Below are 14,876 nucleotides of genomic sequence, written 5' to 3'. Positions count from 1 at the left end.
TGAATCTAATCAATCTGTCTCCAGAGTGCATGCTCTTAACCACCTTGATATATATCTCACATATGTATAAGATATTTCATTTGAGCGAATGATAGTTAATGCTGTTCAAGTGTGACACGTTCAATCAACATGATGTTTTGCTTTTCCATTTCTTGGAAGTGTCAGCAAAAATGTCTGAATTTAGTTAGGAAAGCTTTATTGCTCGTATAATTTGCAAACTGGGGAGATGCAGTTTTTAAAACAAATCAAAAGTACACTCCAAAGATGGTGGGGGAGGGTAGAGCTTATAAAAGCAAAGACCATAGACCACAGGGATTGATTTGAAAGCCCTCTGATTCATTGGTTCCCCTACAGATACTGGTCTTCTAAATCAGCTCTATCAGGTGTTTGGCCATCCATCAAGACGAAATGCTCAGTTGAAACTGATACAAGTTGTTGCTTTTTTCTCCGTCCTGGCATGGACGCTTGACTCTGTTTTATTTTAGATCCTGGTTAGCCACACAGAGTGCACCTTGTCTTTCTCTTTTAGGGATCCTCTATCTTTTATTTTAATTCCACGTTTACCTCTTTTGATCAAAACCTGCCACAGCCAGCATTGATGATTAATTTGGCGTTTGTCCCATTTCGATGCCAAGGTAGCCTCTGCCTGTCTCAGGTCCATCTAACCCCACAGCGGGACTCAAGAGCTTAATGAGACTCAATTATACAATCGAATAACTTGGGCCATGCAGGGAAGGGGTCCAGCCAGGTACCTGTTATAGATCAGTGAAGGTCTCAGAGTGGAAGTTCATGGAGGTTTCAGTGATGATCACATGGAGAGTCTGACAATGTTGAGTCATCAAGATTTGGGCAGGATTTTCCAGGAGCATTTGTGGAAGCAAGCCAGAATTATTTTAAGGAACAACCAGATGCTTAGTCTTAAAACCAAAAATAATGATAGGACCCAGAGACCCAATCTTAAAAGTGAACCCAGACCTGAGGGTAACCAACTAAAAAGATCTGGAAAGCATGAACAAGGGGAATAGGAATGGGGTTATACAGGCAGTATCTTATTTATCGTTAGGCAGAACCATATTTGAGACATAATAATAAATTGTTTCAAAGTATTCCAGTCTGTGCCCTGGAGAGGAGAAATCCACCAAGGTAACCCACATAAACTGGAAAGGAGGAGTTGCCCACATATCTAACAGTTAGATTGATTTTCATGTGTAGCAAATGAATTAGCCCACTGTAAAAAGATATTGTTATCAGGGGTCCATTCCAATGTGGATTGGAAAACCAAACACAGTGTCAGAAAAATCTTAAGTGACATTTGGACAATATGACAATGGTAATATTAAACAGTCATGGAAGTGGATATACAGGCTTGGTCCAGGGTCCTGGGACAGCTGTCTACAACAGATGTCAGCTACTTCTCTTCCTGGAAGTTGTTATTATGAGTCAGCTTTATTTTAGTGTCTGATAGCAGAGTGGATTTCCTGATATCTGAAGGAGTTGATAAGGCCCTTTTCAATGGAGCTCAAGGGCTGCCTTCCTCTGATGTTTCCAGATATCCAGTCATCAGGCTCTAGTCTGTGATCAATAGGATCCTTTAAACTGGAATCTGGGAAAGCTTCTTTAACCTGTTGATGATATGCTCAAGCATAGGACATTAGAGACTTACAGTAACTGATCATACTAGCATAAGAAAACAAGGGATCAGCAGAAGGTTGTACACCAACAGAAACTGATTTTCCAGTGATCATCCCATGTGGGGTGAGTTCATGTTTCCCAAAGAGGGCATTGGGAACAGTGAACAAGACCAAAGGCAATACTATAGGCCAGGGAATTCCAGTCTATGGGTATATAACAAAGCCTCAAAGACAATTAATAGGACAAAAGTCCAACATTTACACAAGTGTAGCATAATTTTCCTCTCCACAATTACTCTCATTTTTTTACCGAAGATTACCACAGTAAAACTAATTTGTTTATATTAAAAACTTAGCCTGATTATTTATATAAGTGAAAATAAGAATATTCACTGAGATACGGGTGACATCAGTATCATGGCAGAGTGAGTAGTTCCCTTTGTCTCTCCTCTGTAAGTTACAGCTAAATGAACATTCATTACCCAACAGAGGATTCCCTAAACAACATAATGGAATGCCTGAGAGATCCATGCAGCTATACATCTGAAGGTTTACGGAGTGGATCCCCAGGAAGCAGTAGAACTAGGTGAACAGACCCCTTCCCCTCCCCAGAGGCAGTGATCCTGGTCACAGATCCTCAAAGAGGAGCTGGCATAACTGTGAGCGGAGTCAGGGACAGCCCACCTGCATGCCAACACTTTTGGAGTGGTAGCCTGGCCCATGGGACCACCCACCTACCAAGGTGGACACACCTACATGAATGCACCCCACTGGGTGGCAGTGGCTAAGCCTGCAGAAAGGTTCCCCACCCACCAAGCACAGCAGCTCATCTGGACACACCCACAAGAGCATTGCCTACCAACATGAAACCACCCCTCCCACCTAGCACAGCAGATCAGTCGAAGCCTCCATCAGAGTGCAGTGGCCCCACCTTTGTGAACAGGACCCACCTGCCAAGCACAGTGGCCTGGCTGTGACCACCTGCATGGACAGAGACCCCACTTGAGTGAGTACAATGCACCAAGTAGCTGAGGCCACTCATGAGAACACAGAGTGGCCTTACTGCCTCAACTACCAGCAGAGGGGGCGGGATCAGAAAATAGCTCCCGCTCCTCCAGTGGTGGCAGGTGGAATCTGTGACTTGATACTACCACAAATGCACCAGCAGAGGATCAATTCATCAAACACCATGAAGAACTACAGTAAAACTGCAGTAGAGAAGGAAAATGACAAAAACTAATACTGAAGTCACAGAAGATTACAATGTAAGTGACAGAGAATTCAAAATAGTTGTCATAAAAAAACTCAATGAGTTACAAGAAAACATAGAAAGACAGTTCAATGAGTTTCAGGAAAAAAACTAATGAAAAGAAGGAAAATTTCACCAAAGAGATTGAAACACTTAAAAAAGCAATACAGAAGTTCTAGATGTGAAGAATGCAATTAATGAGATAAAAACATACTGCAGAAACCACAAAAAATGGAGCAGACCTTATGGAGGACAGAAGTAATTAATTAAAAGATAGAAATATAGAAATGCTTCAGGTGGAAGAGGAGAGAGATCTACGATTTTAAAAATGAAGAAATTCTTGGAGAAATATCCAACTCAATTAGGAAAAGTACCGTGAATATTATAAGTATTCCAGAGGGAGAAGATGAGGAGAAAGGAGCAGAGAGCTTGCTCAAAGATATAATAGCTGAGAACTTCCCAAACCTGGGGAAATACCTGAACTTACAAGTATGTGAAGCCAATAGAACTTCTAATTACATCAATGCAAAAGGCCATCACCAAAGCATATAATATTTAAATTTTCAAAATTCAATGACAAAGAAAAAATATTAAGGGCAGCAAGGCAGAAGAAAATAGCCTACAAAGGAACCCTTAACAGGTTCTCAGTGGATTTCTCAGCAGAAATCTTACAGGCTAGGAAAGAATGGAATAATACACTCAAAATACTGAAACACTAAAATTTTTCAGCCAAGAATACTCCATCCAGTGAAACTATCCTTCAGATATGATGGAGAAATAAATATTTCCCAGATAAAAGCATTTCCCACATAAAATCTAAGGGAATTCATTTCCACTAGATCTACCTTAGAACAAATGATGAGGGGAGGCTTCCTACAGGAAACAAAAAGGCAAAGGTTTACCAAGCTTTGAGAGGAGATCAATAGAGAAAAAAATTTAAAAATTGCAGATCTCTATCAGTATAGGTTAGCAAACAATAATAACATAAAAGTTACAGAGAAGGAAATAATGAAAAATAACTATAAACACTTCAATTGAATTACAAATTCACAGCACAAAAAAAGAATAACTTGTAACAAAAATAAAGCAGAGGGGAAGGGGAAAGAGATGGTACCTGCTTAGGCTAATGGAGATAAGAGGCAAATAGAAAATGGACTATCTCCTAGGACCAGACAGCTCCCTTGGTGAAGTCTTCCAAACATTCAAAGAAGACTTAATACCTATAAGCAAACTCTTCCAAAACATTGAAGAGAGGGGAAGCTTCCTAATACATTCTATGAAGCCAAAATTACCCTGATACCAAAACCAAACAAGGGCAATTCAAAATAAATAAAATTACATGCCAATATCTGATGAACATTGATGCAAGAATCCTCAAAAAAATACTAGCAAATAGAATACAATAATACATTAACATGATCATGCACCATGATCAAGTGGAATTTATTCCAGGAAGGCAAGGATGGTTCAACATCTGCAAATCAATCAATGTGGTACACCACATTAACAAAAAAGAATAAAAATCACATGATCATCTCAACAGATGCAAGGAAAGCATTTGACAAGATACAGCATCTATTTATGATAAAAACTCTGAAAAAATGGGTATAGAAGGAAAATAACTCAACATAATTAAGTCCATATATGACAAACCCACAGCTAATATCATTCTCAATGGGGAAAAACTGAAATATGTCCCTCTAAGAACAGGAACAAGACAAGGAAGCCCACATTCACAACTCTGATTTAACATAGTGTTAGAAGTTCTAGCCAGAACAATCACACAAGAAGAAGAAATAAAAGGGATCTAGGTTGGAAAAGAAGAAGTGAAACTGTCACTATTTGCAGAAGACATGAGTTTATATATAGAAAATATTAAAGAATCCACCAAAAAACTTTTAGAAATAATAAATGAATACAAAAAAGTTACAGGATACAAAATCAACATATAAAAATCAGTTCCATTTAGATACAATATCAAACAAGAAGCATAAAGAGAAATTAAGAATACAATCCAATTTACAATTACAACAAAAAGAATAAAATACTTTGGAACAAATTTAATCAAAAAGATGAAAGACCTGTACACTGGAAACCATAAAACATTGTTGGAAGAAATTGAAGAAGACACAAAGAAACGGAAAAATATTCCTTGCTCTTGGACTGGAATAATTAACATAGATAAAATATCTATATTTCCTAAAGCAAATTACACATTCAATGCAATCTTTATCAAAATTCCAAAGACATTTTTCACAGAAATAGAGCAAAGAACCCTAAAATTTGTATGGAACAACAAAAGACCCCAAATAGCCAAAGGAATCCTAAGAAAAAAGAACAAAACTGTAGGTATCAACTCCCTGATTTCTAAATATATGACAAAACTATAGTAATCAAAACAGCATGTTACTGGAACAAAAACAGACACATGGATAAATGGAACAGAACCAAGAGCCCAGAAATAAACCCACACATCCATGGACCCCTAATTTTCAACACGAGAGCCAATAACATACAATGGAGAAAGTAAAGTCTATTCAATAAATGATGTTGGGAAAACTGAACAGTCACATGCAAAAGAATGAGGTAGATCATTATCTTACACTATACACAAAAATTAATTCAAGATGGCTTAAAGACTTGAATGTAAGACCTGAAACCATGAAAATTCTAGAAGAAAATATCGGTAGAATGCTCTTCAACATTGCTCTTAGGAGCATATTTTCAAGTAGCATGTTTGACCAGGCAAGGGAAACAACAGAAAAAATAAACAAATGGGGCTACATCAAGTTATAATGCTCACAGCAAAGGAAATTATCAATAAAAACAAAAAACAACCTAACAAACCATATATCTGATAGGGATTAATATCCAAAATACATAAAGTCATACATCTCAACAACAAAAATGCTAACAATCCAATTAATAAATGGACAAAAGTTCTGAACAGACATTTCTCCAAAGAAGATATGCAGATGGCCAATAGGCACATCAAAAGGTGTTCAACATCATTAACTATCAGGGAAACGCAAATCAAAACTACAATGAGATATCACTCATGCCCATCAGAATGGCTACAATTAACAAGACAGGAAATATCAAGTGCTGGGGAAGATGTGGAGAAAAGGAAGTCTCATACACTGTTGGTGGGAGTGCAAACAGGTGCAGCTACTATGAGAAACAGTATGGAGATTCTTCAAAAAATTAAGAATCGATCTACCATACAATCCAGCTGTTCCACTGCTGGGTATTTATCCAAAGACCATGAAAACACAAATGCATACAGATACACGCACCCCTATTTTCATTGCAGTATTATTCACAATAGCCAAGGCTTGGAAGCAACCTAGGTGACCATAAAAGGACAAATGGATAAAGAAGATGTGGTATATATACACAATGGAATATTACTCAGCCATAAAAAGGATGAAATATTGCCATTTGTGACAACATGGATGGACCTTGAGGGTATTATGCTAAGCAAAATATTTCATAGGAAGAAAGTCAAATATGTATGGTCCCACTCATAAATAGAAGATAAAGACAACGATAATCAAACACATAGAGACAGAGTTTGGATTGGTGCTGATCAGAGGGGAAGAGGGAACGGAGGAGGGCAAAAGTAGTGATAAGTCACATGTGTAAGGTGATGTATTATAATTACTCTTTGGGAGGTGAACATGGTGTAGTCTACACATAAATTGAAATATAATGATGTACATCTGAAGTTTATATAATGATATCAACCAATGTTACTTCAATGAAAAAGAAATTGACTATCTCATCTATGGGAACTTTTATACAAACCTCATGGTAACCACTGAACAAAAAATAAGACCAGACCCACGAATAAGAAATAAAGAGAAAACCATTACAGAAAATTGCCAAAATGAATTGGCAATCAGAAATACATGAGAAAAGAAAAAATGGCTATAAAGGATAAACAGAAAACAAGAGAGAAAATGAGCACATTAAGCCCTCATTTATCAATAATCACTCTAAATATAAATGGATTGAATTCTCAAATCAAAGAAAACAGAGTGACTGGATGGATTCAAAAGAAAGAACCAACAATCTGCTGCCCCAAAGAACCACATCCCAACTCTAAAGCCAAACAAACGCTCAGCATGAAGGGATGGAAGATGATACTCCAAATGGCAGCCAAAAGAAAGTAGGTGTAGCCATACATATATCAGACAAAGCAAACTTCAAGATTAAAAAGATAATGAGAGACAAAGAGGGGCAGTATATAATGATAAAAGGGGCATTCCACCAAGAGGATATAACATATTTGAATATATACGCACCTAAGAAAGGATCACCAAAGTATACAAAGCGACTATTAACGGACCTAGTTGGAGATAGTCAACAACAGAATAACACTAGAAGCACTCAACACCCCATTAACATCAACTGATCATACAGACAGACAGTCAAAAAGGAAACAGTGAACATAAATGAAACATTAGACCAGATGGACTTAATAGATATATAGAGAACATTCCATACAAAAGCAGTGGAGCACCCATTCTTCTCAAGTGCAAATGGAGCATTCTCAAAGACAGAATAGATGTTGGGAAACAATGAAACCCTCAATGAATTTAAAATTATTGAAATCTTATCAAGCATCTTTTTGACCACAATGCTACAAAACTAGAAATCAACTACACAAAAAATGCTGGGAAAGTCACAAATATGTGAAGACAAAACAACATGCTACTAAACAACCATTGGATCAATAAGAAATTAAAAGAGAAATAAAAAAATACATGGTGACAAATGAAAATGAAAACAAAACATTCCAACTCTTATGGGAGCAGCAAAGCAGTAATAAGAGGGAAAATTATACCAATACAGACCTACCTCAATGAGAAAGGAAAATTTCAAATAAGTAATCTTAAACTACACCTAACAGAACTAGAAAAAGAACAAACAAAGCCCAAAGTCAGAAGGAGAGAAATAATAAAAATTACAGCAGAAATAAATGAAATCAAGAATAAAAAAAAAATAGAAAGGATCAAGGAAACTAAGAGCTGGTTCTTTGAGAAAACAAACAAAATTGACAAATCCTTGCCTAGACTCACTAAGAAAAAGAGAGAGAAGGCTCAAATAAATAAAAATTAAAAATAAAAGAGGAGAAATTTCAATGGATACCATGAAGGATTATAAGGAAATACTATGAAAAACTATACATCAACAAATTGGATAACCTAGAAGAAATAGATAAATTCTTAGAATGATACAACCTCCCAAAACTGAATCAAGATGAAATAGATAATCTGAATAGACCAATCACAAGTAAAGAGGTTGAAACAGTATTCAAAAGCATCCCCCAAAAACAAAAGTCCTGGACCAGATGGCTTCTCTGGAGAATTCTACCAAACCATCAAAGATTTAACACCTACATTTCTTAAACTATTCCAAAAAATTGAAGAAGATGAGACACTCCCAAAATCATTGTACAAGGCCAACATTAACCTGATACTAAACCCACACCAGGACAACACAGAAAAAGGAAAATTAAAGGCCAATATCACTGATGAACACAGATGCAGAAATGCTTAACAAAATATTAGCAAATCGAATACAGAAGTACATTAAAAGAATCATACACTATGATCAAGTGGGATTTATACTAGGGATGCAGGAAAGGTTCAACATCTACAAATCAATCAACATGATACACCACATTAACAAAATGAAGAATAAAAATCACATGATCTTTTCAGTAGATGCAGAGAAAGGATTTGACAAGATCCAACATCGATTTATGATAAAAAAAAAAGGGTATAGAAGGAAAGGACCTCAATAATAAAGGCTATATATGACAAAACCACAGCAAACATCATACTTAAAGGGGAAAAATTGAAAGCCATCCCACTGAGAATAGTAACAAGACAAGGGTGCCCACTCTCACCACTCATATTCAACATAGTGCTGGAGGCTGTTGCCAGAGCAATTAGGCAAGAAAAAGAAATGAAAGTGATTCAAAACAGAAAGGAAGAAGTGAAACTCTCACTGTTTGTGGATGACATGATTCTGCATATAGAAAACTCTAAAGAATCCACCATAAAACTATTAGAAGTAATCAATAACTACAGAAGAGTTAAAGGGTACAAAATCAACATACAAAAATCAGTTTCATTTCTATAAACTAATAAACTAGCAGAAAGAGAAGTCAAGAATATAACCCCATTTACAATCGCAACAAAAAGGATAAAATGTCTAGGAATAAATTTAACCAAGGAGGTGACAGACATATTCACTAAAAAGCATAATAATATTGAAAGAAATACAAGACATGAAGAAACAGAAAGGTATTCCATGCTCATGGATTGGAAGAATAAACATAGTCAAAATGTCCATACTACCTATCGCAATCTACATATTCAATGCAATCTCAATCAGAATCGTAATAGCATTCTTCAGAGAAATCGAACAAAGGACCTAAAATTTATATAGGACAACAAAAGACCCCAAATAGCCAAAGTAATCCTGAGAAAAAAGAACAGCATTGGGTCCATGACAATCCCTGACTTCAAAATATACTACAAAGCTATAGTAAGCAAAACAGCATGGTACTGGCACAAGAACAGACACACAGATCAACGGAACAGAATTGAGAGCCTAGAAATAAAACCACACATCCATGGATAGCTAACCTTTGACAAAGGAGCCAAGAACATACAATGGAGAAAGGAAAGTCTCTTCAATAAATGGTCTTGGGAAAACTGAACAGCCACATGCAAAAGAATGAAAGCAGACCATTAACTTACACCATATACAAAAATTAACTCTAAATGGTTTAAAGACTTGAATGTAAGACCTGAAACTATGAAACTCCTAGAAGAAAGTACAGGCAGTACACCCTTTGACATCAGTGTTAGCAATATATTTTCGAATATCATATCTACTCAGGCAAGGGAAACAAAAGAAGAAACAAATAAATGGGGCTACATCAGACTAAAAAGTTATGCAAGGCAAAGGAAACCATGAACAAAACAAAAATACAAAGCACCAACTGGGAGAAGATATTTGCAAATCATATATCCAACAAGGGATTGAAGTACAAAATATATAAAGATTCATACAACTCAACAACAACAAAAAAGCCAAAAACTATCATCAAAAAGTTGGCAGATGATATGAACAGATATTTTTCCAAAGAAGATAGACAGATGGCCTACAGACACATGATAAAATGAACGCATCACTAATTATTAGGGAAACGCAAATCAAAACTACAATGAGATATCACCTTACACCCATCAGAATGGCTATAATTAACGAGACAAAAAATAAAAGTTGAAAAGGATGTGGTGTAAGGTAACCCTCATACACTACTGGTGGGAATGCAAACTGGGTGCAGCCATAGGGAAAACAGTATGGATATTTCTCAAAAAATTAAAAATAGAAATACCATATAATCCAGCTATCCCACTACTGGTTATTTATCCAAAGAAGTTGAAATCAACAACTCGAAGAGACTTATGCACCCCTATGTTAATTGCAGCATTATTCACAATAGCCAAGATGTGGAAGCAACCCAAGTACCCATCAATTGATGAAGGAATAAAGAAGATGTGGTATATACACACAACGGAAAGCTTTTGAGCCATAAAAAAAGACTAAATCTTCCCATTTTCAACAACATGGGTAGATCTCGAGGGTATTATGTTAAGCCAATAAGCCAAAGAAACAAAGACAAGCACAGTATGATTTTGCTTATATTTGGAAGAAAACAAACTCATGGATGAGGAGAACAGATTAGTGGTTACAAAGGGAGAATGGGGTGGGAGGGAAGGCAAAAGGGGTAAATGGCACATATATATAGTGACTGATAAAAACTAGACTATTGGGGGTGAGCAAGATGCAGTCTATATAGAAAGTGACATATAATAAAGTTCCACTGAAATTACACAATGTTTTAAACCAGTAGGACCTCAATAAAACAATTTTTAAAAAAAGAATACTCAGAGTTTCTGAATTCTGGAGGGATCAGGTAGGGAGAAAAAGTAGATGTTTCACGCTTATTTGGAAAGATATATACTACCAAATTGTTGATAGCTTAAAAGAAAAGATTATTTAAATCTGGAAAAACAAAACTTTAGAGCATCATCCTTGGTTCATGTAGTCCTATGTAACTAATATTTATTCCTAATCTTTTGTTAGTTTCTTTTTTTTTGAAACTCATCTGTGTCTCTGTTAGAATTCTGTAATTTCTTACCCAGTTCAATTTTCTTATCTGAAAGTTTATCAGAAACCAGTATTCTTGAGTAAGTGTCAAAGTCCTTTCCCAGAATCTCTGAAGATAAAATATATTTGCAAAAGCATCAAAATAACTATCTATAGGTGACAAAAGACAACATAATAATGCAATTGAGATGGAAACTTGGTTATTTTGGTGACATATAACATTTTAAAATAATAACTAGAATTATGTGATAACATTATACCAGTACATATTAAAAATTTCATATAATTTTTGAAACGTTTACATTAATAACATATATGCATGAAAGGATATCTATAAAGGAGGCTTAGCATTGCTTATTTGACAAAGTTTCCCCATATAGTTTACCAAATAAATCTAATTATTTTAAGATTTTCCTTTATATAAGAAAAGAGAATATTATTTGAAAAGTCCTAGGGGGCTGTTAGAAATTCTCCAAGTTGCTTTCAGGTCAAAAGAAAGACTTTATTTTGAATTTGAATTTGGGGAAGTTTGTCAAAAATATCAAAAGGTTTTAGAACACTTGATCAAATAGGATCATAGGTCACTGTGAAACAACGCCTAGCTGTCCATTTAACCATGGTGACAATTAAAGATTTTCAAGGAAATACAAAAATTTAAATAGTTCTAAGAAGAACCTTAGCCCTTGTGCTTAAAGACCTGATAAAAACAATACAGGAAATTTATTTTGATAAAACATAAAGTCCCTCCCTCTTTTACTCAAAGGTAAAAAAAATCTTTTCATAATCTCTTTATCAATAGCAGACTAAAAGTTCAAGAAAATTATCCTTTTAAGTGAGAGAAAACCTAATTCTAATTTTGCGCCAGCTTACTTTCGATACTAAAATTTATTTAATTAAATTTATTTTAATCCGCCAATTTGACCATGCATAAAACTGTTTTCCCATGGCTCATCTTCCACAAAGCTTCTATAACTTTCTTTATTACATTCAGAACTTGTCCCATGCTTTCCTTCCTTCTTAGTATCTTAGGACAAATTTACTTTCTTAATAAAACAAACAAAAATATCTCCATTTCTTATACCTTTTTTACGGAAAACATACATCTTACTTTCCTTGTATAGAGAGATATTTCCCTCATTTTAGGAGCTTTAGTGATATATAATAATTAGAATTATCAACCTCTAGAAATCTTAATCTTTAGTGAAAGCTAGGAAGTAACAAATTATGAGCTGTCTTTATATTAGCATTCTGTGACTTGTCAGACTTAAAAAATACTTTCTAAAAACATGTGCTTTCTCATAGAAAATTCTCAGCATGGCAGAAAACATGTTTATTAAACTCAAATATTTTAAATTTTTCTGTGATAAGAAGCCAAAATTAGATAAACTTGTGTTTAGTAAGTAATATTTTATCTTATTTGGAAATGTTCTAGATAATCAATAGACTTCTATCATTAAATTTAATTTAGCAAAACTCTATGGTTTCATGTTACCAAAAACTTTTGAAGTTATATTTAAGTACATTGGACTAAAATTTTCACCTAAAACCCCCTTAATCTTAATTATATCTATTTAGTTTACTTGTTCCCAATAATTATAGTTAGATTACCTACAAAAATTAGACATAAGACAAGGTCAGCCATCAATTTTTCCTGCCAAAATTTTGCAAAAGAGATAACATGAATTTGTTTGGCTTTGGTAAGCCTGGGTAGAACAAAAGTTTTATATTTAATGCTTATAACTCTAAAGATAACAAACAAATTGGATTTTATATAGAATATTTTACTATGTCACATGATCCTGATATTCATTTGCATTAATTTGTATTATATTTTGAAATAATTTATATGAGCACTTACTTTAAACCAATTAAATAGGATTCTTTAAGAAATTATACCATCTGGGGCTAAAAAAATATCATATCTGTAGCATACTTATATAGACGCACATACATAGAGACCACATAGCTAGTGCTTTTTTGGGAGTTCTTTTGTTTATTCTTTATTATTTTTTTGAGATCATAATAGATTATAACATTGTGAATGTCGGCTGTACATTGTTATTTTTCAGTCACCATATGCATGTGCCCCTTTAACACTTATGCCCACCGCAATTCTTTTCCCCTCTGGTAGCCACTAATCTGTTCTCTTTGTCCATGTGTTTATCTTCTACATATAAGTGAAATCATGTGATGTTTGTCTTTATCTGGCTTATTTCACCTAACATAATGCCCACAAGATCCATCCATGTTGTTGCAAATGGCATGATTTGTTTTTTGTGTGTGTGTGTCTCAGTAGTATTCCATTGTGTATACATACCACATCTTCTTTATCCATTCATCAGCTGATGGGCACTTGTGTTGCTTCCCTGTCTTGCCTACTGTGAATAAGGCTATAATGAACAAGGGGTGCATAAGTCTCTTTGAATTGTTGATTTCAACTTCTTTGGATAAATGCCCAGTATTGGGATAGCTGGATTATATGGTATTTCTATTTTTAATTTTTTGAGAAATCTCCATAGTGTTTTCCATAGTGGCTGCACCCAGTTTGCATTCCCACCAGCAGTGTATGAGGGTTCCCTTTACTCTACATCTTCTCCAACGTTTCTTAATTTTTGTCTTGGTAATTTTTGTGTTTCCCTAACGATTAATAATGTTGAACACCTTTGCATGTGCCTGTTAGCCATCTGTATATCTTCTTTGGAAAAAATGTCGGTTCATATCCTCTTCCCATTTTTTGATGTGATTTTTTGTTTTTTTGTTGTTGAGTTGTATGAGTTCTTTATATATTTTACAGATTAACGTCTGGTTGGATATACGATCTGCAAACATTTTCTTCTAGTTGGTGGGTTGTGTTTTCATTTTGTTTCTGGTTTCCTTTGCCTTTCAGAAGGTCTTTAGTCGGATATAGACCCATTTGTTTACTTTTTCTTTTGTTTCCCTTGCCTGAGTAGACATGGTATTTGAAAAGATGCTTCTAAGACTGAAGTCAAAGATTGTATTGCCTATATTTTCTTCTAGGAATTTTATGGTTTCACGTATTACCTTCAAGTCTTTAATACACGCTGCATTAATTTTTTGTGTATGGCATAAGATAATGGCCTACTTTCATTGTTTTGCATACAGCTGTTCATTTTTCCAAAACACCATTTATTGAACAGAATTTCCTTTCTCCACTGAATGTTCTTTGCTCCTTTGTCAAAGATTAGCTCTCTGTAAATGTATGGTTTTATTTCTGGCCCTTCAATTCTGTTTCATCGATCTGTGTTTCTATTTTTGTACCAGTACCATGCTGTTTTGGTTACTATACCTTGTAGTATATTTTGAAGTCAGGGATTGCAATGCCTCCAGCTTTGTTTTTTTTTCTCAGGATTGCTTTAGCTATTCAGGATCTTTGTCACTCCACATGAATCTTAGGATTCTTTGTTCTATTTCTATGAAGAATATCTTTGGGAACCCGGTTGGTGTTGCATCAAACCTGTAAATTGCTTTAGGTAATATGAACATTTTAGTGATGTTTATTCCTCCAATCCATGTGCATGGAATATCTTTTCATTTCTTTATGTCATCATCAATTTCTTTCAACAATGTCATATGTTTCATTTTACAGGTCTTCTACATCCTTTGTTAAATTTATTCCTAGATATTTTATTCTTTTTCTTGTGATTCTTGTGATTCTAAACGGTATTGTATTCTTGAGTTCTCTTTCTGATAGTTTGTTGTTAGAGTATAGAAATCCAACTGATTTTCTACCCTGCAACTTTGCTGTAGTTGTTATTTCTAACAGTTTTCTGATGGATTAT

The 14,876-nt window shown here is 34.9% G+C and overlaps 1 pseudogene; it reads right to left on the bottom strand.

Moving 5' to 3' along the window:
* Nucleotides 1-14,876, bottom strand: part of LOC103563654 (sodium/hydrogen exchanger 2-like) — an 84,263-nt pseudogene that overhangs the window by 24,654 nt on the left and 44,733 nt on the right.

This window comes from Equus przewalskii, chromosome X (genome assembly GCF_037783145.1).
Source record: "Equus przewalskii isolate Varuska chromosome X, EquPr2, whole genome shotgun sequence".
In the NCBI taxonomy this organism is placed as follows: domain Eukaryota; kingdom Metazoa; phylum Chordata; class Mammalia; order Perissodactyla; family Equidae; genus Equus; species Equus przewalskii.
The sequence above is the reverse complement of the archived record's forward strand: the minus strand, read 5'-3'. Positions and strand labels throughout refer to the sequence as shown.